Raw genomic sequence first — 27,681 nt, forward strand, 5'->3', positions numbered from 1 at the left:
GTAGAGTAGTACAGGGAATTCCTCAGTGTTAATAATTCTGTCAGCTTTGGTTAATTTTTCCTCTCTGTGCATAAATATGTATATACATAATTGTTCTATACACGTATATTTATATATCTGCATATTATGTATGGGGCTTCCCAGGTGGCACAGTGGTAAAGAATCTACCTGCAATGCAGAGGTACAAGAGACTCGAGTTTGATCCCTTGGTTGGAAGATCCCCTGGAATGGGAAATAGCAACCTGTTCTAGTTTTCTTGACTGGAAAATGCCATGGACGGAGGAGCCTGGCAGGCTGCAGTTCATGGGGCCACAAAGAGTCGACATGATTGAGCATGCACACACATATATACAATTATAAATAATTCTTTTACTGAATTATTTGAAGGTAAGTTTTATACATGATGCCCTTAGCCCCTGAATACCTCTGTGTATGTTTTCCAAAAGCAAACACATTCTTTCACATAACCATAGCATACTCATCAAAACTAGGAAAACATGAAAACAGAGCTATTACCTTGCCTATAACCTTATCCAGATTCACCAGTCATCTCAGTGATATTTTATACAGAAGAAGAAAACCCTGCACCAAGCTTTGTGTCCCCTAGGCCTCCTCAGTCTCTTTTATGACGATGGCAGTTTAGAAAAGTGCACATCAGGTTTTTTTTTAATTTATTTTTTAAATTTTAAAATCTTTAATTCTTACATGCATTCCCAAACATGAACCCCCCTCCCACCTTCCTCCCCATAACATCTCTCTGGGTCATCCCCATGCACCAGCCCCAAGCATGCTGCATCCTGCGTCAGACATAGACTGGCGATTCAATTCTTACATGATAGTATACATGTTAGAATGTCATTCTCCCAAATCATCCCACCCTCTCCCTCTCCCTCTGAGTCCAAAAGTCCGTTATACACATCTGTGTCTCTTTCCCTGTCTTGCATACAGGGTCGTCATTGCCATCTTCCTAAATTCCATATATATGTGTTAGTATACTGTATTGGTGTTTTTCTTTCTGGCTTACTTCACTCTGTATAATCGGCTCCAGTTTCATCCATCTCATCAGAACTGATTCAAATGAATTCTTTTTAATGGCTGAGTAATACTCCATTGTGTATATGTACCACAGCTTTCTTATCCATTCATCTGCTGATGGACATCTAGGTTGTTTCCATGTCCTGGCTATTATAAACAGTGCTGCGATGAACATTGGGGTACATGTGTCTCTTTCAATTCTGGTTTCCTCAGTGTGTATGCCCAGAAGTGGGATTGCTGGGTCATAAGGTAGTTCTATTTGCAATTTTTTAAGGAATCTCCACACTGTTCTCCATAGTGGCTGTACTAGTTTGCATTCCCACCAACAGTGTAGGAGGGTTCCCTGTTCTCCACACCCTCTCCAGCATTTATTGCTTGCAGATTTTTGGATCGCAGCCATTCTGACTGGTGTGAAGTGGTACCTCATTGTGGTTTTGATTTGCATTTCTCTAATAATGAGTGATGTTGAGCATCTTTTCATGTGTTTGTTAGCCATCCGTATGTCTTCTTTGGAGAAATGTCTATTTAGTTCTTTGGCCCATTTTTTGATTGGGTCGTTTGTTTTTCTGGAATTGAGCTGCATAAGTTGCTTGTATATTTTTGAGATTAGTTGTTTGTCAGTTGCTTCATTTGCTATTATTTTCTCCCATTCAGAAGGCTGTCTTTTCACCTTGCTTATAGTTTCCTTTGTTGTGCAGAAGCTTTTAATTTAATGGTCCTCAATCTGGGTTTCTCCCATGTCTCCTCATGAGATTCAGGTTGTGCATGTTCAGCTGAACTATCAAAGAAGTGATGCTTTTTTCCATGTATTATATCAAGAGGCATGTGACATCAACTTCTCCCATTACTGGTGATGTTGACTTTGATGCAGGTTGTGTCTGCCAGGTTATTTTTTACTGTCTTTCTCATTAATTGTAAGTATCCTGGCAGAAGATACTTGATATATAAACATTCTATAACTCTTCACACCTTAAGCCACTAGTTTTAAAATGCATCCATAATTCTTGCCTGCCTGGATTATTATTATGTGTGTGCTCAGTTGTGTCCAACTCTTCTGGGACCCCATGAACTGTAAGCTGCCAGGCTCCTCTGTCCATGGGATTCTCCAGGCAAGAATACTGGAGTGGGTTGCCAGTTCCTACTCCAGGGGATCTTCTTGACCCAGAGATCGAACGCTTATCTCTTGCTTCTCCTGCCTTGGCAGGATTATTATAATTGTTGCCAAATGTTTTTCTAGTTCCATCATTCTTTCTACATTTGTTAGCTTTTGATGGTAAGGATGAGACTTCCCTTCTGTATTTATTTAGTTAAAAGCCTGGCTCACAGTGTTCAAATCCTTTATTGCACACAGGCTTGCATGCTCAGTCGTGTCTGACTCTTTGAAACCCCATGGACTGTAGCTCTCCAGGCTCTCCCGTCCATGGCATTTTCCAGGCAAGAATTCTGGAGTGGGCTGCCATTTCCTTCTCCAGGGCATCTTCACAATCCAGGGATAGAACCTGTGTCTCCTGCATTGGCAAGTGGATTTGCCACTGAGCCAACTGGGAGGCCCACAGAGTCAAATCCTCGAGCACGAGTAAAATATGAGTCAGTAATCAGCTGCTGAAGTTGTGCTTTGTGGTTTGTAAAGAATGTAACATCCACTCATCTCATTTGTTCTCCAAAGTTCATCTGTGTGTGAGTCAATGGGGTCCTTTTATCTCAAATGAGGAAACTGAGGCTCCAGGGAAGTCCTCAGCCGTCGCCTGTGTTACACTGTGAGCTCAGGGTTGGGTTTTGTGAGCTCACTGAGGATAGAGCAGGTATGTCAGTGACATTTAGGTCTTCTAAGCACTCAGACCAGAAGGTACTCCATACTGATTGGTTATATGAGTGAGTGAATGAATGGGTAAGAAAGCATTCTGTTTGCCCAAATCCCTCTACCACCTTCTTGTGATGCATGGAGCTTTTATCCTCACCTGTTATAGAAAAGCCTCATGCTAGAACTCCCCCAGGAAAGGGGGCGAGGTGACAGGCACAATGCTAGGTCTTTCCTGAAGACCATGAGATGGGGCAAGAGATGGAACCACCTGGGCCTTTCCAAGTCCAAAGCGGGGGGTAGGTGGTGGCATGGACCAAATGGAAGAGTAGAGAGAGTGATGCTGTCGCGTCCCAAAGATGGGATTTCCTAACATATTCACCACTGGCTATAGGTCAGGCCGGGCCACAATCCCAATGAGGGAGGGGGCAGGCAGACTCGTCAGTTTGACTCCAGTCCAAAGTCTAAGCACCACTAACCAAGCAGGACGAGAGGTTTCCACCAGCTTTCAGTGAAACCTGGCTTTACGGTTTCCACCTGAACTCTGATGAAGCCTGGGGTCCTGAACCCTGTGTGCTTGTTCAAGCCTTTGGCCACAAATGCAGCTCACTGTGGGTACCAAGTGAAACAGAATCAAAGCCAAATTAAAAATAATTCTGAAACCTAACCAAGAACCTGACCCCAGAGTGTCATGGAGGCTGGGGCACCAGGTTGCTTGAGAAGGAAGGACGGGCCTTTGGAAAATGACTTCCTTGAGGTTTTTATTTTTAGCCCTTGCACATATGAGGGAGGCTGGAAAGCACAGATTCTGATTTTATGCCTGACAACTCTACTGTCTCCCTCATTCTAGGCTTCTAGTTTGTATATTTTATATAAAAAAGTATTAGATGAAGTGAGGGCTTGACAACTTTAGATCTTTAATAAGTGAAATGGGTCAGAAATCAGTAAAAATCAGATGGGACTTGGGGTGAACTGGGGACCATCTGCCTGATTCCTGTAGTCACTATTAAGCTCTCGCTGCCATACAATGTAGACTTGGTATTGCCAGCATGTAGCCAGTTAGTCATATTTTTAAAGAGAAGCAAGAAATACAATTTTGTATGTGATATATCCTGCAACAATGTAAAAAATTTTTAAAGCTGTAAACTTCAAAACAGAACTTATGTGTCATCTGGGTGTCAAGCTGCGGGACCACAGGCTGACGTCAGGACTGGCCAACCTCTAACTTTTTATTTTCTGAATCTTTTTCCTTTGTGGCTGTGCTGAGTCTTCACTGTTGCGTGGGCTTTTCTGGGTGTGGTGAACTGGAGCTGCTCTCGAGTCGCAGTGTGCAGGCTTCTCGCTGGGGTGGCCTCTCCTGTTGTGCAGCACGGGCTCTCGGAAGCATGGGTTGCAGTAGCTGCGGCACACGAGCCCAGTAGTTGTGGCTCCAGGCTCTAGAACGCAGGCTCAACAGTGTGGCACCCGGGCTTTGTTGCTCCACGGCACGTGGGATCTTCCGGATCAGGGATCAAACCTGTGTCTCCTGCATTGGCAGGGGTATTGTCTACCCGTAGCCACCAGTGAGGCCTTCTAACTTTCTTGATCCAAAATTCAACAATCAGCCATTTTTACCTGGCTTATCTCCATGCGTTACTTTTAACCTCAACTTCTTGCTATTATTTGTTGGGATTTGGGGGTGAGCATGGCATGGCCACTAAAGAACCTCTTGATGAAAAAGAGGAGAGTGGAAAAGTTGGTTTAAAAGTCAACATTCAACAAAACTAAGGTCATGGCATCCGGTCCCATCACTTCATGGCAAATAGATGGGAAAACAATGGAAACAGTGACAGACTTTATTTTGGGGGTTCCAAAATCACTGCAGATGTTGACTGCAGCCATGAAATTAAAAGATGCTTGCTCCTTGGAAGAAAAGTTATGACCAACCTAGACAGCATATTCAAAAGCAGAGACATTACTTTGCCAACAAAGGTCCATATAGTCAAAGGTATGGTTTCTCCAGTAGTCATGTATGGATGTGAGAGTTGGATCACAAAGAAAGCTGAGCACCAAAGGGTTGATGCTTTTGAACTGTGATACTGGAGAAGACTCTTGAGAGTCCTTGAACTGCAAGGAGAGCCAACCAGTCCATCCTAAAGGAGATTAGTCCTGGGTGTTCATTGGAAGGACTGATGCTGAAGCTGAAACTGGGATACTTTGGCCACCTGATGTGAGAAACTGACTCACTGGAAAAGACCCTGTTGCTGGGAAAGACTGAAGGTAGGGGGAGAACGGGATGACAGAGGATGAGACGGTTGGATGGTATCACCAACTTGGTGGACATGAGTTTGAGTAAGCTCTGGAAGATGGTGATGGACGGGGAAGCCTGGCGTGCTGCAGTCCATGGGGTTGCAAAGAATCAGACACGACTGAGCAACTAAATTGAACTGACTAAATTGAACATGGCCTCAGTGTGGCTTTCCCTTTCAGAATGTCTTTCTCTTCCTGGTTTCATGCCTCCAGAGGAACAAACAGTATATCCTCCTGTTAAAGAAGCTGGTAGCCCTGCTCAAAATGAACTGACTGATAGCCTTGAAAGAGTCCCCCCAGTCTACCACACCACTGAAATAATGGTGTGCTCACTATGTCATGATTTAAAGAAAATATTGCATTCCATACAGCATTATGGGCGATCAGTTTGGAAGGTTAGAGTGAGTATGAATGGAACCTGGGAACACAGAAGCAGTTTAGCTCTCTGTGTTCTGAGTGTATCGATTATATCTCACTAGCAGTCCTTGGAATCTGTTTCTTTGGTCACTAGGAAATTGAAGAAAGGAAGGGGGAAGGTCTTAAAGTCCTTCTGCAGGGAAATAAGCAAAAAATTGTCTTTGTAATTCTTGATGGGTAACTTGGATGGTTTAAACTGTGTGGTTAAGCACGTAGGCTGTTGGGCTTCCTGACTTCACCTAGCCCGCCCAGGCCAAGATAGGCTGGGTCCATAGGTCATCTGGTGTGACCCAGAAGCTTGTAGAGGCTTCCAGTGGAGGAGGATATAATGATACCCAAAAAGCCTTCCTGTGTTTGTTCTCACTACAGAGTGAGCACGATGGTGAATGGTCTGATTCTGCCGCTCCTTTGCCTAGAACAGCAATGGTTACCGTTTTATTTATTCTAGAAGGCCAAATGCTTACATTCACCTGAAGAATCCTACCTACTCTGGCCTGTATCTCTCAGACATCACCTCCCACTCTCCTCCCTGGCTCACTCTAATCCTCCCACTCTGACCGTTGTGGTCCCTTGAACACACTGGGAACACTCAGACGTAAGCCCTTTGCTTTTCCTTCAGGAGGTCACATAACTGACCCTGTTTATCTTCTTCAAGGCTTTGCTCAGATGTCATCTTTTCAAGCTCCGAACCCTGTTTAAAATTGCATCTCTCATTTCCCTACCTCCACCGCTGTACTTTCTCTGTTTCCATTGATTTAACTTTTCACCTTCCAACATGCTTTTAATTTACATCTTTACTATTGTTCATTCTGTTTCCTTTCCCTGGAAGATGAGTCCACCAGGGTAGAGTTCTCTAATGTGTTATTGATGGATCCCAGGTCCCTGCAATGGTGGGCACTTAATTAATACTTGTTGAGTGAATGAATGGACTTGGTTGTCCTTTCTGACTGGTCCAGTGGGGTGTTGAAATGAAGCTGGCAACAATACTGAAACACAACCAAGAGATTCCTGCCCTGCTTCTTGGGGCAGGGATGGGGGCATTGCAGTTCTCAGGGGTGAGCAGCCCATTTCCCTTTTGATGAGAACCACCCCCCTACCCACCCCCCCCAATCCCCAACCAGCTGAGGAAGGAGTTTATGTAACCCTGAAGCTTTTCCTAATCAGTTGTACCCTACAAGGGTGAGGAACCCGGCTGGTCGGAAGAGTGTTTCCCACCTAAGTTTCTCCAGCTTCCTGTTCTAGGAATGGCTAGCCACAGAAGTCACAGAGAAACCAACGGAAAAGCAAGTTTCCTCCAATCTCCCTCTGCACCTTGAGCATTGAGGTTTATGAAGATTACGGTAAAGCTTATCCAAGAGAACGGTGACCGCTGGCCCAGCTCCTTCCCCTGGTTGGTGGTGATGCAAGGGCCCAGGCTGAAAAGCGGGCACTGGCGTATCTGGAGTGGGGGAACCTCAAAGAAAATGCATCGTGAACCCATGTGAGCTGCTCTGAAAGACCCAGCCCAGCCGCTTCCTGAAAACGAACCACATTTGGTTGGTTTCCCAGCCCCAACTCCTTCTCCTTTCCAGCCTCTCCTCTTCCCTCACAGCCCCCGCTAGAAAAGATAATTGTCTTGTTTCCAGATGAGGTTCTGTTGCAAAGAGATAGTCTGGGGACTAGGATCCAAAGGCAGACGCTCATTTGGAATCGCCTCCCCGGCGAGGCTCCTGTGTTCCACATCTGCTTGGGACATCAAACCGCTGGGGTCAGGCCTGCCCTTTGGGGTGGAGGTTGTGGCAGAATTTCAAATGAAAGGAAAATTTAGTGCTCCTGGTGGCTTAGGTGCAGACGGTAGCAGATGCTTTTACAGCCTTGCTAGCTGGCTAATGTGCAGAACCTGTTTAGGAACTCAGCCATTTGCCACTGAGGATTCAGCAGTTCATGAGCAGAAGAGATGATTTTGTGACTTTACTGTGTTTTTTTTTTTTTTTTTCTCCTCTTTTGAAATTCAACTCAACTGAATCCAGAGAGTTGAATCTGAAGGTCCCTGGCATATAATTCAGGGGAAAATTTCAAGAACTTTCTGCGAACTGTTCTTTATTTCCTAATATTTTTATTGTTAATATAAATTACAATCCTTTTATTGTCTTAATTTTTAAAAAGCCCTACTTTCCATGTCATATGGTTGAGATATTCATTTTCATTTATTCTAAGCAGATACATTTCTATTGTTTTAAAAAAACTTTTTCTTGCCCAATAGCAGAAGACCATATTGGGCTTTGAGTTAGAGGGGATGTCTTGGATAAACAATAATTAAAAATAGGGTGCAAGATAACTGAATCACTTTGCTATACACCCAAAACTAATGGAACATTGTTAATCAATTACAATATAAAATTAAAAAAGAAAAATACATATATAATCAATCATTCATATGACCAAAATATATTTCTTATGTATATTTGATCATCACTCACAGTTCCTATGTTCAGACTTCCCTGGTGACTCAGACGGTAAAGCGTCTGCCTAAAATGTGTGAGACCTGGGTTCAATCCCTGGGTTGGGAAGATCTCCTGGAAAAGGAAATGGCAACCCACTCCAGTATTCTTGCCTGGAAAATCCCATGGACAGAGGAACCTGGTAGGCTACAGTCCATGGGGTTACAAAGAGTTGGACGTGACTGAATGACTTCACTTTCACTTTCACAGTTCTTGGCCCTCAAAACCCTTGGAATTTCCTGCTAAGTGAAATGAAAATATCCTTTGTTGCTGGGTGCCTTGTCCTTGGTTGCTTGAAAACTTCAATCCATAAAGGTGAAACCAGTGTCTTAATATTCATGACATTCTCTTTTCCACCATAGTTGGGTTTCTGTAACAGGTGACTTTTGGAAAGCACTTAAGGATGGGAGCTGGTTGCCAGGGGAACCAGCTGTGAGTGGGGCGGGGGTATGATCAGGCTGCTCACCATGGCTGTCCTCTTGCTCTCTGTACACCTCCTGCTCACCCAATCCCTGCTTTACCTATGCCCCACTCACATGACCATCCAACCCTCTTAAGCATAGGGCTTAATCAGTAACTTAATCAACAAAGGTCCATCTAGTCAAGGCTATGGTTTTTCCAGTGATTATGTATGGATGTGAGAGTTGGACTGTGAAGAAAGCTGAGTGCTGAAGAATTGATGCTTTTGAACTGTGGTGCTGGAAAAGACTCTTGTGAGTCCCTTGGACTGCAAGGAGATCCAACCAGTCCATTCTAAAGGAGACCAGTCCTGGGTATTCATTGGAAGGACTGATGCTGAGGCTGAAACTCCAATACTTTGGCCACCTCATGCAAAGAGTTGACTCAGTGGAAAAGACCCTGATGCTGGGAGGGATTGGGGGGCAGGAGGATAAGGGGACGACAGAGGATGAGATGGCTGGATGGCATCACTGACTCGATGTGCATGAGTTTGGGTGAGCTCCTAGAGTTGGTGATGGACAGGGAGGCCTGGCGTGCTGCGATTCATGGGGTCACAAAGAGTCGGACATGACTGAGCGACTGAACTGAACTGAATCAGTAACTACCTACGTGCTTGCCCTCACCCCAGCCACTGGTTTCCCTGGTAACTGGTGAGCCAACCTTATGTTAATCCCCTTATCAACTTATGAACGGTAGTCTCCTTCCCCCTGGAAGAGCGAAGTTTGTGGCCCTATCCTGCCTGTTGTTTGCCATATACAGTGGGATGTCACCCCAGGACTTTGCTTCAGACTCGTAAGCGTACCCTGTTCACCATGTGGTTGATGTCTCTGTTGCTGTGTCAGCCCTCTTTCTTTGGTCTCGATGTTGGATTTGCAAGCCTGCGGGGGAGCCCCCCATGGAGAGGGTTGGAGCTTTCAGTCTTGTTCCCTCATTTGGGGAAGGGGAGAGGGGCTAGAGGTTGAATAAATCACCGATGACCAATGAGTTGTCAAACATGACTGTGTAATTAAAGGCTTTCCTGGTGGACCGTAAAGAATCTGTCTGCAACGCAGGAGACCCGGGTTCCATCCCTCGGTTGGAAAGATTCCCTGGAGAAGGGAATGGCTACCCACTCCAGTATTCTTGCCTGGAGAATTCTATGGACAGCGGAGTTTGGTGGGCTACAGTCCATGCGGTCACGAAGAGTTGGACATGACTGAGTGACTAACACTTACGTAGTGAAGCCTCCATAAAGCCCCCAAACAACGGGGTTCAGAGAATTTCCTTTTGGTAAATTTGAGGGGTGACATGCATGGAGAGGCATGCATGCTTCATGTCCTTTCCCCATGACCTTGCCTTAGGCATTTCTTCTATCTGGTTGTTCCTGAATTATATTCTTTAATAATAAACTAGAAATCCAGGGAGTGAAATGTTTTCTGAGTTTTGTGAGCTGCTCTAGCAAATTAATTGAGCCTGAGGAGGAGGTGTGGAAACCTCTGATTATAGCTAGTTGGTTATCACCTGGGCTTGTACGGGTGTCTGAAGTGGGTGGGTGGCGAGTTTGTAGGACTGAACTCTTAACATATGGAATCGGATGCTACCTCTGGGTAGAGTGTGTCAGAATTGAGTTGAATTGTAGGACCCCCAGTTAGTATCCTGAGAATTGCTGGTGTTGGGAACCCACTCCTACCAATGCACATTTTGTTACTGGGCCCAGAAACCTGAAAGATGGGTGAAGGGACTCTTCAGGGACTGAAGGGTAGATTTGATAAGACTTTGGAATGCCACACACATTTCTCGTAAGTAAATTTCTTACTAAACAAACCTTTCATAAATAACATCAGTTTTGTTGCTGTTGTTCAGTCGCTAAGTCATGTCTCTGTGCGACCCCATGGACTGCAGCACACCTGTCTTCCCTGTCCTTCACTATCTCCCGGAGTTTGCTCAAACTTATGTCCATTGACTCAGTGATGACATCCAACCATCTCATTCTCTGCCATATCCCTCTCCTCTTGCCCTCAATCTTTCCCAGCATCAGGGTCTTTTCCAGTGAGTTGGCTCTTTGCATCAGGTGGCCAAAGTATTAGAGCTTCAGCATCAGTCCTTCCAATGAATAGTCAGGATTGATTTCCTTTAGGATGGACTGGTTTGATGTCCACGCTGTCCAAGGGACTCTCAAGTCTTTTCCAACTCCACAATTCAGAAGCATCAATTCTTTGGTGCTCGGCCTCCTTGATGGTCCAACTCATATCTGTACATGACTATTGAAAAAAACAGAGCTTTATGAAAAGGAAAAAAGAATAACATTAGAAAAGGGCACAAATCTTAAAAGTATACAACTTGATGAATTTTCAAAAATAAACACTCCCTAGCACCTAGTACCCAAATCAAGAAACAGCTGATGACCAAACCTCCAGATGACCCCCTCATGTTCTCTTTCCCTCACTACATCCCTGCGAGGGGAACCACTACCCTCATTTCTAATTGTGTTTCTTTTGAACTTTATGTAAACGGAATCATAGAACACATACTCTTTTTTTTTATGTTTATATTTTTTTTCTTTTCTTTTTTGTTTATTTATTTTTTTAAAAATTTTAAATCCTTAATTCTTACATGCGTTCCCAAACATGAACCCCCCTCCCACCTCCCTCCCCATATCATCTCTCTGGATCATCCCCATGCACCAGCCCCAAGCACGCTGTATCCTGCGTCAGACATAGACTGGCGATTTGATTCTTACATGATAGTATACATGTTAGAATGCCATTCTCCCAAATCATCCCACGCTCTCCCTCTGTCTGGCCTCTTTCGCTCAACATTCTGTTCATGAGAGTTAGTCGTGCGGTTGTGTGCAGCCGTGGCCTGTCCTTCCTTGTCACTGTATGTATATTATTTCATTATACGAATATAAAAATTCTTCTGAGGATATTTGTTTCCATTGTTTGCAATTATGAATATGTCATGCTACAGACATCCTTGTTCACCTTCTTTAGGATATTTATATACTCCTTTTTTTTTTTTTCATTTCAACTTTTTGTGTTGGCGTATAGCTGATTAGCAATGCTGTGATAATTTCAGGTGAACAGTGAAGGGACTCAGTCATACATATATCCATTCTCTCCCAAACTCCCCTCCCATCCAGGCTGCCACATAATACTGAGCCGAGTTCCCTGTGTTATAAGTAGGTCCTTATGGATAATCCATTTTAAATATGGCAGTGTGTACCTTAGTGAAAGTGTTAGTCACTCAGTTGTGTCCGACTCTTTGTAACCCATGGACTGTAGCCCACCTGGCTTCTCTGTCCATGGAGTTCTCCAGGCAAGGATACTGGAGCGGGTTGCCATTCCTTTCTCCAGGAGATCTTCCCGACCCAGGGATCTAGCCCACATTTCTGGCATGGCAGGCAGATTCTTTACCGTCCGAGCCACAGGGAAGCCACAGTGTGCACCTTATGCGCTCATTTTTACTTGGTTTATAGCTTGGAGTGGGAAATGCTGCCCCAGAGGCTGTGCATGGGTTTGACTTTGAGAGATAACAAGTAGCTTTCAAAAGTGGTGCCAAGCTGTGGTCATTCCAGAAGAGCAGGAGCGTTCTGACGGCCTTGCAGCCTCACTAACGCTATGTTGTTTTGGTGGTGGTTTTATTTAAGGCATTCTGGTGGCCAAGTGATGCTATCACTTTGTCGTTTTCATTTACGTTGTCCTGGTGACTCGTGTTTCTAGCGTCAGTTTCTCTTTTCCTCAGTCCTGTTTCTTCTTCTTAGTAATTATTGAATGAATGCTGGACATTTTGTATATAAAACAGCAGGGACTCTGATTGTATCACTGTGTTGACTGTGGCTTTCCCTTCTTGAGCTCTTGGCAAAGTTAATAATGGGATTAGGAAAGTCACCCAGGGGCAGGAAGATGACACTTCAGTCAATACCAGCGATATACGGAGATGTTGTAAATTCATGTTACCTCCACATGTTTGACTTTCCTTCTGTCTCCACTGCCGCAACCCTGGGTTGGACCTTAATTGTATTTTATTTAGAGCTCTGACCCATTTTCATTCTCTCAGGTCATTGCGATTTGGCCATAGCCGTTAGATTAAGATTTGCAAAATTCCTTTCACTACATCCTTACTTTTATACAAAGCTTTCAATACCTGATTTCAGAGAACTGAGATCCAGTAAGAAAAGACCACATTTCCCCCTATAGTGGATTCCCAAGAATAAGGGAGCCAATAAGATGCAAAGTTGGAAGCTGGTTAAATGTCCTAACATCCCAGTCTAATGTTTCCAGTATGATCGTAAGTAAAAGTGAAAGTGTCAGTTGCTTAGTCGTGTCTGACCCTTTGTGAGCCCATGGACGGTAGCCCACTAGGCTCCTCTGTCCATGGGATTCTCCAGGCAAGAATACTGAAGTGGGTAGCCATTCCCTTCTCCAGGGGATCTTCCCGACCCAGGGATCGTATCTGGGTCTCCAACATTGCAGGTAGATTCTTTACCATCTGAGCCACCAGGGAAGCCAGTTGTAAGTGGCATGCCATTCTTATTTATTGATGACTGATTGTTCTTCCAATAAGAGAATATTCTTATCAGAAATTCTCTTTGTGGTAAAACTTCTTAAATCTGTTGCTGTGAGCATTACTTGTTCATTATAAACAAAGTAAAAGATGCCTATTAACATGTAGAAATCAGTCTTTTCTAATTGTACAGATTGTTTAGGATTTAGCATTATTCATTGTTTACGTTCAATATAAGTACCCAATTTAAGTACCCTTCCTCCCAAGTAAAAGGAGGAGTCACACCGAAGGAAGAAAATGCATTTCAAGGCAGCTTTTTTCTTTCAATAAAAACATGTTCCTCTCTTCACCTCTGTGGGTATGGATTTGATACTATATGTAAATGTGCCATGTAAACTCTAAAGTGCTATAAAAGTGAAAGCTATTTTAGTTAATAATTAACATTAATGCTAATAAAATATTGTCCTCTATTAAAATGCAAATGCTCTAGGGAGACTAAGGCATTAAACCAATTATGCATGACTTGGTGAGAAATATTTCATCAGCAACTTTCTCGAGCAATAAATGAAGTGGTGTGGAATAGAGGCGAGAGAGAGACAAAGGGGGAGAGGAAGAGGAAATGTGAAAGGGACAGGAGAGAAAACATAGTTATGTACATTGGGAATGAACAAGATTAAAGGCGGGACTAGCAGGAAGTAAGAGACAAGATGAGGAAGCAAGAGTGAGATGATCATATCAGGCTTTTTGGCTGTTGTGAGGAGTTTGGTTTATAGTATAAAAGCAATGGTGAATGATAAGTTTTCTATTATTTTAAAATCGGAGTATAATTGCTTTACAATGTTGTTAGTTTCTGCTGTACAACAGTGTGTGGATCAAGGATATGTATACATATACCCCCTCCCTCGTGAGCCTCCCTCCCCACCCCGCCCCCGTCTACCGCCTCACAGAGCCCCTACCGAGCTGAGCTCGCTGTGCAGTACAGCAGCTTCCCACTCGCTGTCTATTTTACGGGTAGTGTATACATGTCAAGGCTACTGTCACAGTTTTAAGGAGAGGCATTTTAGGAGAAATGAAAGGGAATCAGAGTGACCCCAATGGGGAATCTTTCATATCTGATCACTGGGATAAAGTGGTCACTGTTCTTTCAAAGTTAAAGTTCCTTTCTTTTAAAATTAAGAAGTCTCAGGTGGGGAATCGTAATAATGTATATAAAGCTTTCAGCTTGGAGCCCATTTTATGAAGGGCTTTCAACAAAAGGCAGCTATGAGGCTGGTTTTGATGAAGCAACTTGGCCTGTTTTGACCTCCAGGGTCATTCTTGCCAACACAGAACGTTCACCAATCACCCCTCAGGAACAGCGGGCAAACTAGATTCCAGAGACCTCTCTCTTCTCTTCTGCTTCCCAATATTTTTAATCCATATGTTTCTCTTCCTACCTGTGTTTCCCTGTTCCCTGCAGCTGAAGACTTAATATGAATTCCAGGTAACCTAAGTTTCATTTCCAAATTTTCTGTGGAAAATACTTCCATTAGTACACGATTTAGCTCTCCAGGAATACCTGGAAGGGGAACTGGAGAAGGTAGCAGCTGGGTCTTTAGCATCATTTCCTCTGAGAGACTGTGTGTGCAGCTTCTTGGAAAGTCATCGGTTCACACATCTCTCTTAAACTCATAGGAAACTGTAGTAGAATGGTAGAGAAAAAACTGTGTAAAGAGCCTAAAGGCGGTTGATTGGAGAAATGTCAAAGGGAAGTGATAGTTCTGATGCAAATTTATATGGGTTGTCACTATTTTCAGCTTTATTGGCTGCTCTCAGAAGTATTTATTTACTTTGTGGGTTTTGATTGACTGATCAATGTGAACTTTATTTGGACTTGTGGTCACAGATTATTCTGAGTGTTGGTGACTCTTTTGGGGAGAATTGCTTTTAAAAGATAAAAATCATTCAAATCCTTAGGTCCTCTGTAAAGCAGAGAGGAAGGGAGTAAGCAAGAAGAAGGGAAAGGAAAAAATGCACATTTACACATATAGAAAGAAATAGAACTAGAATATTACCTGATGGAGTAGAAATTCATGTTCTTTCCATTGTCAGTTTGGGAAGATCCATTTGGATACTAGGAAAGATTTCTATACCAAATACGGAGATTTGACTATAGTTATTAATATTCACATTCTGGGGCATGGCAGGAGGGTTAATATCCTGTCATTATTTTTCATTCTTTCTCTTGAATTTGATTAAGTCACTGGGACTCTCTGTGGCTCAGTTTTCTGCCTGAAAAGAGACGGTGGGATGAGGCTAGTAATTCTTTAGCTGTGTGATGTAGGTCACCAGGTCACCTTCCTAGGAACTCAGAGGCTGATAAAGAAATAGGTCTGCATGTGGGGGAGGTCATGGGAGGAAGCTTAACAGATTCTACATGGGCAAGAGCCTCCCTTATATGTTGGACTCCTGGATCCTTTAGAAGAAAGGGTTTCATGGCTGCTGGGGGAAAAAGGGGAGGGACTCCTAGTCTACACTGCCTAGTTTGCACTCTTCAGCTTTGTTATGCTCTACAGTCAGGTCATCAAATCCGAATTGCCAAACTTTAGGTCTTGAAGACTGAAAGTTCCTAAGAGGCTCAAACAATGAAAACATGTGACTGTCAATAGACTCATTTATGTGAACAAAGAGTGAAGCTGTGGGGAGGCAGAGAATACAGGGGAATGGAGTTGTTCCTTGGCTCTCAGTCAATTTGCTGAAAATCCCATTTGCCAAAAAGCAATTCACCGAAACACTGATTCCCTGTAAACCTATTCAGTGAAAGTAATTTTGCCGAAAAGAGCAACCAGCCTAATTCCCTAGAAACTGTCAAACAAATATTTTAGACCAGATCTAAAACAGTTTGCTGCAACTATTTCCTAGCAAGAGGAGATGATTTTGCTTAAAGACTGTAGCAGAGGCAGGGTTTGTGGAAGGGATGCAAGACTGCAAGAATAGCAAAGTTGGTAGAATTAAAGTCTCATCTTGAGGATACAAAATGTTGATTATTTGAAGTGTTCAGAGACAAACGTGAAATGCTTTAGAGAAGCTGACATTCAAATTAAGCTGGATTAGCAAATCCATATAAAAAGTGTGCAGTGACATTTGGATTTTTTCACTTGCCTGTTATGAATAATGCTGCTATAAACATTCATGTACAAGATTTGTTTTTGTTTTTATTTTAGACACGTGCTTTCATTACTCTCAGACATTACCCAGGAGTGGAATTGCTGGTCACATATGGTAAGTGTATTTTAACTTCTTAAGAAGCCATCAAACTGCTTTCCCATGTGGCTGTACCATTTTATATTTTACCAGCAATATATGAAGATGCCAATTTTTCCACATCCTTGTCAGCACTTGTTATTACCTGACTTTTAGATTCTAAGCGCTCAACTGGGTGTGACATGTTGTTGTCTTGATTTGTGCTTCCTGAGGAGTAACGACCTGGAGCATTTTTTCACGTGCTCGCTGGCTCTGTGTTTATCTTCTTCAGAAGAATGTCTATTCAAATACTCGGCCCATTTTCAAATTGGTTGTCTGCTGCTGAGCTGTAAGCATTTTGTGCTTTCTAGATAGAAGTGCCTTGTCAGGTACATGACTTGCTAATATTTTCTCCCATTCTGTGCATATCTTCTCTCTTTCTTGATGGTGTCTTTTGAATCACAGAAGTTGTAAACTTATGTCCATTTTACCAATTTTTTCCCCTTGCATTACTTGTGGTTTTGAGATGTATCTAGAAATCATTGCCCTACCCCAAATCATGATTTTCTTTTTCTTTTTTTTCCTAAAAAGTTTTATAGGTTTAGATTTTATCCTTTGGTCTTTGATCAATTTCAAGTTAGTATTTGTGAGTTAGTATGGTGTGAGGTAGGTGTCCAAATTAATATTTCTGAAAATGAATATTGTATTAATAACATTTATTGAGAGAATTTTCTTCCCTATTGAATTTTCTTGGCATTTTTGTTGAGAATCAGTTGACTGAAAATGTGTGAGTTTATTTTGGGGCCCTCAATTACATTTATTTATTTACATATCTATTCTTGTGGCAGTGTATCATTGTTTTGATTAGTACAGCTTTACAGTAAATATTCGAGTTGGGACATCTGAATCTTCTAATTTTAGTCTAATTTCTTAATATTGTTTGCTATTTCAGTTTCTGCAGAAAGATAGCTAGGAATTTCATAGGCATTGCATTGAACCTATAGATCAATTTGGGTAGACTTTTCTTTGCAGCAATATTGAGTCTTCCAATACAGAAACATCTGTTGTTTTTATTTTTAAATCTTTGATTTATTTAGACAATATTTTCTAACTTTTAGGTATATAATCTTGAACATCTATCGCTGACATTTTCCCTAAGTATTTATTTCTTTTGATTCCATTGTGAATTGAATTGTTTTCTTAACTGTACTTTCAGATTGTTCAATGCTTCTACAAAATACAATTGATTCTTGTGTATTAGTATAATTGATCCTTTGTCAAGTGACCTAGCTAAACTTGTTTATTATTTCTAGTATTTTTAATGGACTTCTTAGGGTTTTCTACATTAGAATCATGTCAGATCTATGTGAAGACAGTTTTACTTCTCCTTTTCAACCTGGATGACTTTTATTTCATTTTCTTGTTTGATTGCACTGGATAGAACTTCTGGTCTAATGTTAAATACAAGTGCCAAGGGCAGACACCTTTTCTTTATTCTGGACATTATGGAGAAATGTGGATTGTTTACCATTAAATATGATGTTAGCTGTAATTTTTTTTTTTTTGTAGATTTTCTTTATCATGGTCAAAAAGTTTAATTCTATTTCACCTTCTGTGAGAGTTTTATCATGTATGTGGATTGGATTTTGTCAAATACACATGTTCTGTCTATTGTGCTGATCATATGGTTTTTTTTTTTTTCTGTGCTAAAACAGCCTGATATTGCTTTGACAAATTCCATTTGGTCAAATTGTTTAATTCTTCTTCTATGAATCTGTATGACTTGCTGATATTTTGTTGAGAATTTCTTCATTGCTTCTTGGCTATTCTTTTGCAATTAACTATTTTTTCTTTGCTTTTAATAGTATTCTCATGATAAGGTAGTTTAAAAACAAATAGTTAAGATTCACTGAGGATGAGCATGTTGGAAGAAACTTTTCTATAACACCCATGAACTTTTAGATAAGACTGAAGTAAGGCTGAATTGTATTTTTTCATAGTCCACCTCACGATGAAGCAAATTGTGTACAGGTCTTAGAAGGGGATTCAGTTGGCTTCCATTCCTAATTTAGCTTAGCATTAGATGTGTGTCTCTGGGCTAGTTGCATTCTTTCTCTGAAGATGGTTTTTTGGAACAGAGGTAAAAGTACCTGTTCTTAAGGAGATGGTCAGTGCAAGGTAGGTACTTGAAATTTCTTCAATACTTCCTGGTTACCTGAATTAGAAATATGGGACATATGTGCTTTAATAACTTTTTTGCACTATAATTTCCACATCATAAAATTCACCACTTATAATTGTTCAATTTAATTATTTTAGTAAATTTATAGAATTGTGTAACTATCACCACAATCTAATTTTAGAACATGTTCATCACCCCAATAAGTTTCCTTTGGTCTGCAATTAATTTCTACCTCTACTCCTAGCCACAAGTAAGCATGATTTGTTTTTTATCTGTACAAATTGGCCCTTCATAGCCTTCTTAAAGATGAAATATGTAGTCATTCTAGACCTTCCATGTAAATGATATACAGTTTTTTTGTATTTGACTTGTTAAACTTAGCTTAATATTTCTGAGGCTCATCCATACTATAAAACTATCATAGTTTGTTACCTTTAATTGCCGAGTGGTATTTCATCATATGGATATATGACATTTTGAAAATGCATTCACCAGTTGATGGGCATTTGGATATAAAGTGTTTTTTGTATAACATTGTATGCTGCCCAATCAAAACTCATCAGAATTTTCAGATTAACTAAGAGTTATTTTCCTTTGAGTAAGTATTTTGAAGAAAGCAAATAACTGTGACACAAAGATGTAAAAAAGATGACGCATACCAGATATGTAAAAGGGGAGTTTGTTGTATGTTATATTTAGCAATTGCTTTATCAATCATTGATGTATCTGTCGTTTAGCACTGTTTACTCTAGCACTGAAGAGCAAAGGAGTAAAGCATTCCCACCTTTGTCTTAAATTCCTGAAACAAAATTCTTAAGGTTATATAACTGTCACTGAATAATTCAATTTCATTTATTTTGCTATGACTACTAACCAGCACAGTGGTCTTGTTCACCCTAACAGTATTTTTAATAGTGAGACTGGAAACCAAAAACATGGTGGATGCTGGAGCAGGTTGGAAATGAAATCCAGCAGAGTTCTTTCATTTTTCATACTCCACGCTGATGACATTTAGTAAGCAGCCCACTCCCATCCAGTTACCTTCAGGGGTAGCTTCCCAGGGTCACTGAAGCCGGTAGCCTGGTTTTGTGAAAGATCTGCTCACCCACCTCAGAATACCCATTACCTGTTCTGAATTTCCTGTTCAGTTGTCCGTTTCATTTATCAAGGGGTCTAATTTCTAATTTTTGTAAATCTAAAGTGCAGTCCCTGAGGTAGTAGATGGTCAATAAAGTTTGCAGGATAAATGAATATGTGCTAAGTAAACTGTTTAGAATTTTGGTATTTGTTTTTCTAGGTGGCAGCTATTTTTAGTACATTCTAGGTAGGTTGAAGTGAAAAGGACCCCTTCTTGACCCCACTTATAATTTCTACTATGGGTCACTTATTGGGAAGAAATTTCACATGGTTCCTCTCATTTGCCTAGAGGAATTCAGTGGGAACTGGCCACTTCTCACTCATTGGCTTTCTGTAGCTGAGGAACCTATTATAGATCCCTAAAAAAGCTCTCTTTTGTGCACTGGGGTTTCAAAGCTGGCATCCACTTTCCCCTTCAGATCTAAAACTTTGCATTCATATCCAGTTTATGTAATGCTGGGTCCCTCGAGGAAGAACTGAAAGGGAAGTCAGATTTAAACACAGTGATGGCAGTTCTGTTTCCAGTTTTTTAAAGGAAGCTCCACACTGTTCTCCATAGTGGCTGTTAATAGTTTGCATTCCTACCAGCAGTGTAAGAGGGTTCCCTTTCCTCCACACCCTCTCCAGCATTTATTGCTTGTAGACTTTTGGATCGCAGCCATTCTGACTGGCGTGAAATGGTACCTCATTGTGGTTTTGATTTGCATTTCTCTGATAATGAGTGATGTTGAGCATCTTTTCTTATGTTTGTTAGCCATCTGTATGTCTTCTTTGGAGAAATGTCTGTTTAGTTCTTTGGCCTACTTTTTGATTGGGTCATTTATTTTTCTGGAATTGAGCTGCAGGAGTTGCTTGTAAACTTTTGAGATTAATTCTTTGTCCGTTGCTTCGTTTGCTATTATTTTCTCCCATTCCGAAGGCTGTCTTTTCACCTTGCTTATAGTTTCCTTTGTTGTGCAGAAGCTTTTAATTTTAATTAGGTCTCATTTGTTTATTTTTGCTTTTATTTCTGATATTCTGGAAGGTGGGTCATAGAGGATCCTACTGTGGTTTATGTCGGAGAGTGTTTTGCCTATGTTTTCCTCTAGGAGTTTAATAGTTTCTGGTCTTACATTTAGATCTTTAATCCATTTTGAGTTTATTTTTGTGTATGTTGTTAGAAAGTGTTCTAGTTTCATTCTTTTACAAGTGGTTGACCAGTTTTCCCAGCACCACTTGTTAAGGAGATTTTCTTTTCTCCATTATATATTCTTGCCTCCTTTGTCAAAGATAAGGTGTCCATAGGTGCGTGGATTTATCTCTGGGCTTTCTATTTTGTTCTGTTTATCTATATTTCTGTCTTTGTGCCAGTACCATACTGTCTTGATACACACTGAGGAAACCAGAATCGAAAGAGACACGTATACCCCAATGTTCATCACAGCACTGTTTATAATAGCCAGGACATGGAAGCAACCTAGATGTCCATCAGCAGATGAATGGATAAGAAAGCTGTGGTACATATACACAATGGAATATTACTAAGCCATTAAAAAGAATACAGTTGAATCAGTTCTAATGAGGTGGATGAAACTGGAGCCTATTATACAGAGTGAAGTAAGCCAGAAAGGAAAACACCAATATAGTATACTAATGCACATATATGGAATTTAGAAAGAAGGTAACGATAACCCTGTATGCGAGACAGCAAAAGAGACACAGATGTATAGAACAGTCTTTTGGACTCTGTGGGAGAGGGCGAGGGTGGGATCATATGGGAGAATGGCACCGAAACATGTAAAATTTCATATGTGAATCGAATCGCCACTCCAGGTTTGATTCATGCATGATACAGGATGCTTGGGGCTGATGCACTGGGATGACCCAGAGGGATGGGGTGGGGACGGAGGTGGGAGAGGGGTTCAGGATGTGGGACACATGTATGCTCATGGCGGATTCAAGTCAATGTATGGAAAACCAAAAAAAAAAAAAATACACACAGTGATGGTAATATCCCCCTTATGTATCTGCATTATTTTTTAAAATTAATTTTTATTGGAGTATAGTTGATTTAGAGTGCTGTGCTAGTTTCTGCTATACAGTAAAGTGAATCAATTATACATATATCCACTCTTTCTTAGAGTCTTCTCCTGTAGAGGTCGTTGCAGAGTATTGAGTAGAGTTCCCTGTACTATATAGTAAGTTCTTATTTCTTACCCTCACCCCAATTTCCTGTGGCCTCTATGCCCTTTTTTTTTCACTTTAAACCTTTTATTTTGTTTTGGGGTATAGCTGATTAACAGTGTTTTGACAGTTTCAGGTGAACAGGGAAGGGACTCAGCCGTACATATACATGTATCCTTTCTCTCCCAAACTCCCCTCCCATCCAGGTTGGCACCTAACATTGAGCAGAGTTCCCTGTACTACACAGTTCAGTTCAGTTCAGTCGCTCATTTGTGTCCAACTCTTTGCAACCCCATGAATCGCAGCACGCCAGGCCTCCCTGTCCATCACCATCTCTTGGAGTCCACTCAGACTCACATCCATCAAGTCCGTGAAGCCATCCAGCCATCTCATCCTCGGCCGTCCCCTTCTCCTCCTGCCCCCAATCCCTCCCAGCATCAAAGTCTTCTCCAATGAGTCAACTCTTTGCGTGAGGTGGCCAAAGTACTGGAGCTTCAGCTTTAGCATCATTTCTTCCAAAGAAATCCCAGGGCTGATCTCCTTCAGAATGGACTGGTTGGATCTCCTTGCAGTCCAAGGGACTCTCAAGAGTCTTCTCCAACACCACAGTTCAAAAGCATCAATTCTTTGGCGCTCAGCCTTCTTCACAGTCCAACTCTCACATCCATATATGACCACAGGAAAAACCATAGCCTTGACTAGACGGACCTTAGTCAGCAAAGTAACGTCTCTGCTTTTGAATATACTCTCTAGGTTGGTCATAACTTTTCTTCCAAGGAGTAAGTGTCTTTTAATTTCATGGCTGCAGTCACCATCTGCAGTGATTTTGGAGCCCCCCAAAATAAAGTCTGATACTGTTTCCACTGTTTCCCCATTTATTTCCCATGAAGTGATGGGACCAGATGCCATGATCTTCATTTTCTGAGTGTTGAGCTTTAAGCCAGCTTTTTCGGTCCTTGGTATTATCTGTTTTAAATACATTACAGTGTCCATGCCCATCCCAAACTCCCTAACCATCCCTTCCCCCCAGCAACCAAAAGTTCATTCTCTAAGGCTACTCCACACCCTTCTTTACAGTGAAACCAGAGTAATTTTTTAAAATATAAATTTATTTATTTTAATTGGAGGTTAATTACTTTACAATATTGTATTTGTTTTGCCACACATCAACATGTATCCACCACAGGTAAACACGCGTTCCCCATCCTGAACCCTCTTCCATCCTCCCTCCCCGTACCATCCCTCTGGGTCGTCTCAGTGCACCAAGCACAAATCTTGCGATGCCATGTCCTACCTGAAACTCTCTCCAGTAGCTTTCCTTCACTCCGTCTCACCTACGCTGCTCCAACACAGCTCCTTCCTAATGTGACCTCTGGAAGGAAGGAAGACCTAATGTCTTCCTTTTCTAGTGTCGCCTCTGGTCTGCCATCCCTTCTTATATATCTTAGCACGTGAATACTCAGCATGAGGGACTCGCTACATGGATGTTTTCAGTTATGACTGAGAGGAGATGGAGATAACACTGAACAAGACGAGCAGTGTTACTGATGTCAGGAATGGCAGCTAATCTGCTGAATGTGCCATGCATCCCTGAGAAAGTCAAAGATGGGAGACAGGGCTCTTGTTTGACCCTCAATTGGCTACAGTTTCCATGTGCGTCTCAGAGCGTACTGTCTTTGTGGTCAGTTGCTAACCACCTCTTATTTCTCAAATAGTGTGGTGATCCCAGTTCTGGGCAAATGTGCTGGGGTGGTCTCCCATATGGGGCTACCACAAAGCTCCTTCCAAAGGCATTTTCTCAAGAAAATTTGGACTCTCTGCAACGTACAGGTTTTATGCTGACTTTGGATCTCTTGAATGGTTAACAATGACCTTCAGTATCAGCGCAGATCCTCAAAGCTTTCCCAGCTCCCCAGCACATACCCCGACCTGATAAGTCCCCCTGTGTTCTTCTCTGTCCTCACATTCAAGCCTCAGCCCGCACTGACTCCCTGGGAGCTTTCTCTCACTCTTCTCACACTGCACTTAATCACTACCTGCACTTCTGTGCTAACAGACGCCCTCCATGCCTCAGGATCTATTAGGAGTGGTGATGTGTTAGCTTTTTAATTCCAACATTCCTTCTACATTTATTGCTTGACCCGCTTCCATAAAGCAGATCTCTCTGTCATAAATGGGTCTATTTGCCCTGAAATAGAGTTTTTACAGACAAGGTAGGATGAATACTTAATTACTTCTCTTTAATTACTAATTTGCAAAGGAAGATGTTGCTTTAGTAACCACTTCAAATGGTAACAAGTATACTTTTTTGTTCCGAGGTTTTTTGTTTTTCATTTTTTTTGAGTATCATTATGGACTCATGGCTTTCATAAGCCCCAAGTATTTCAATCCATTATAATCATTGTTTCTTTTAGGACTTCAATCATGACAATTTTGGGTAGCATGAGCTCCTTCCAGGTGGTTCTTGTGTCTTTTTGACATATCCAATTACTATTTGAAAGCTTCTTTGCTTTTGAACACGACAATGTGTTCCAGGCTCAACGAGTACCTTCCCTAACCCAGTCCTGAAAGCAACCAGTTCTCCAGGAAAAATAGATTTTTGTAAAGCAAAATCAGAGTGCTAGGTGTGATTATATCTACTTTAGTGACATCGTCGCTAGACCATTTCAATGGACTAAGATAGATAATACACAATTAGTAGAATCATTCATTCATTTAACTATTTCTGCTGCAATGTCAACGTTAGTTTTATAGTTAATTTTTGATCTCGTGATTGAATCTTTTATTCTCTTTGACAGTCATTCATAATTCCTCATTTTTTTATTGTATGACATAAATAAAATGGTTTCAGAATAACAGTATGAGCTTTCTCACTAACATACTACAGTCAGATTTAAATTTCCCTGTAGTTCTTTTTGTCCATGGAACATGTTCTGCAGAGGATGTGCAATCAAAGTACTGTGGTCAAAGCATCTTGGGGGGAAAAATGATGATTTCTCTGTGTGGTTATGTTACTAAATGATGGATGGTTGGGTTTATTTGTCTTGGTTTATTCTCAATTTTTAGAAAGGCTTTTAAAAATTAGCTTTACTTTTAATAGGTATGAACTCACATCAGTCAAAGGGTGTGACGGTATAGAAACGCAAATACAAGCAACTTTTGTGTCTTTCTCTTTCCCTTCCACAATTCTCCAATACATTTCCTGTGAAGTAACCGAGGTTGCAAAAGACTTGGATATAACTTAGCGCCTAAACAGCCACCACAAACGGCATTTTTTTTTAGTTTCTTGTTTGTATTTCCTGTGCTCTTTTGTTGTTTTTGCAAATGTATGAAACATATGGAGATTATTTTCTTGTCTTAGACAAGAGGAAGTATATTATAGCTTGTTTACACTTAGTCCTGTTTTCACTTAGAAATATACCCTGGTGAATTCTCCATATTAGTGCAGACAGACTGTTCTCATTCTCCAAGTCCACATAGTCTTCCACAGTGTGAGTGGACCATGGCTTCTTTAACCACACCTGATGGCTGGACATGTCAGTTGTTTTAATGTCTCAACTTACAAATAATGCTACAATTAATGGCCTTCCATGTATGTACTCTCACATTCTATCAAAGTGTTCTATGGGACTGGTTTCTAGAAGTAGAATTAATGCATCAAACAGTAAATGAATTGTACCTCTAGTAGACACTGACAAAGCCCATGGGTTTTTTTTCTGTTTTATATGCAAATAGATGATAGCTTAGTTGGTAAAGAATTGCCTGCAATGCAGGAGACCCTGCTTCAATTCCAGGTTAGGGAAGACCCGCGGGAGAAGGAAAAGGCTATCCACTCCAGTCTTCTGGTTTGGAGTACTCCATAAACTGTATAGTCCATGGGGTTGCAAAGAGTCAGACACAACTGAGCGACTTTCATTTTCATGCAAATAGAAAAGCCTCCATTTGAAGAGTGTTGGAGCTGAAAGAACTTCACATCACCTTCTGGGATATCCTGTGATACTTGTTTAGTTTGCGAAGCATCAGGAAGTTATGGTGGATCCCCAGCCACCACCGTGATCTTTCCAGGAATTGTCCCATTTCATCCTCCCAACAGTTCTAAGAGGTAGATAATAAGCAGGTGAACTTTGTCTTCCTGTATCCTTAGCAAGGTGGACTCTCCCTGTTACTGGGGGTAGTAAACAGAATTACCACCTTCTTCTCCTTCTTCCAGGAGTAAACAAGTACAATTCTTGGGAAAGAAATCAAATAAAACAAAAATAGTATTCTGGTAACCCTACGTCCAAGGAGCGGTGGCTGCGCGGGCGCAGGAGGGCTGAGAGGAGCTACTCCATGTTCAAGGTCAGGAAGGGCAGGGGTGAGGAGATACCCCTTATCCAAGATAAGGAGCAGCGGCTGCACTTTGCTGGAGCAGCCATGAAGAAATACCCCATGTTCAAGGTAAGAAAAACCCAAGTAAGATGGTAGGTGTTGTGAGAGGGCATCAGAGGGCAGACACACTGAAACCATACTCACAGAAAACTAGTCAATCTAATCACACTAGGACCACAGTCTTGTCTAACTCAATGAAACTAAGCCATGCCCTGTGGGGCCACCCAAGATGGGAGGGTCATGGTGGAGAGGTCTGACAGAATGTGGTCCACTGAAGAAGGGAATGGCAAGCCACTTCAGTATTCTTGCCTTGAGAACCCCATGAACAGTATGAAAAGGTAAAATGATAGGATACTGAAAGAGGAACTCCCAGGTCGGTAGGTGCCCAATATGCTGCTGGAGATCAGTGGAGAAATAACTCCAGAAAGAATGAAGGGATGGAGTCAAAGCAAAAACAATACCCAGCTGTGGATGTGACTGGTGATAGAGCAAGGTCCAATGCTGTAAAGAGCAATATTGCATAGGAACCTGGAATGTCAGGTCCATGAATCAAGGCAAATTGGAAGTGGTCAAACAAGAGATGGCAAGGGTGAATGTCGACATTCTAGGAATCAGCGAACTAAAATGGACTGGAATGGGTGGATTTAACTCAGATGACCATTATATCTACTACTCTGGGCAGGAATCCCTTAAAAGAAATGGAGTAGCCATCATGGTCAACAGAAGAGTCTGAAATGCAGTACTTGGATGCAATCTCAAAAATGACAGAATTATCTCTGTTCATTTCCAAGGCAAACCATTCAATATCACAGTAATCCAAGTCTATGCCCCAACCAGTAATGCTGAAGAAGCTGAGGTTCAATGGTTCTATGAAGACCTATAAGACCTTTTAGAACTAACACCCCCAAAAGATGTCCTTTTCACTATAGGGGACTGGAATGCAAAAGTAGGAAGTCAAGAAACACCTGGAGTAACAGGCAAATTTGGCCTTGGAATATGGAATGAAGCAGGGAAAAGACTAATAGAGTTTTGCCAAGAAAATGCACTGGTCGTAGCAAACAGCCTCTTCCAACAACACAAGAGAAGACTAAACACATGGACATCACGAGATGGTCAACACCGAAATCAGATTGATTGTATTCTTTGCAGCCAGAGATGGAGAAGCTCTATACAGTCAACAAAAATAAGACCAGGAGCTGACTGTGGCTCAGATCATGAACTCCTTATTGCCAAATTCAGATTGAAATTGAAGAAAGTAGGGAAAACCGCTATAACATTCAGGTATGACCTCAATCAAATCCCTTATGATTATACAGTGAAAGTGAGAAATAGGTTTAAGGGACTAGATCTGATAGAGTGCCTGATGAACTACGGATGGAGGTTCGTGATATTGTACAGGAGACAGGGATCAAGACCATCCCCAGGGAAAGAAATGCAAAAATACAAAAAGGCTGTCTGGGGAGGCCTTACAAATAGCTGTGAAAAGAAAAGAAGCGAAAAGCAAAGGAGAAAAGGAAAGATGTAAGCACCTGAATGCAGAGTTCCAAAGAATAGCAAGGAGAGATAAGAAAGCCTTCTTCAGCAATCAATGCAAAGAAATAGAGGAAAACAACAGAATGGGAAAGACTAGAGATCTCTTCAAGAAA

The 27,681-nt window shown here is 41.5% G+C and overlaps 1 long non-coding RNA gene across 1 annotated transcript in view; it reads left to right on the forward strand.

The window, feature by feature from the left end:
• The first annotated feature begins 16,194 nt into the window (after positions 1-16,194).
• Positions 16,195-27,681, forward strand: part of LOC138446181 (uncharacterized) — a 295,633-nt gene continuing 284,146 nt past the window's right edge. Inside the window, exon 1 of the long non-coding RNA XR_011259208.1 lies at positions 16,195-16,224. This is a non-coding gene — a long non-coding RNA (uncharacterized lncRNA). The remainder of the gene's footprint in view (positions 16,225-27,681) is intronic.

This window comes from Ovis canadensis, chromosome 9 (assembly GCF_042477335.2).
Source record: "Ovis canadensis isolate MfBH-ARS-UI-01 breed Bighorn chromosome 9, ARS-UI_OviCan_v2, whole genome shotgun sequence".
Lineage (NCBI taxonomy): Eukaryota > Metazoa > Chordata > Mammalia > Artiodactyla > Bovidae > Ovis > Ovis canadensis.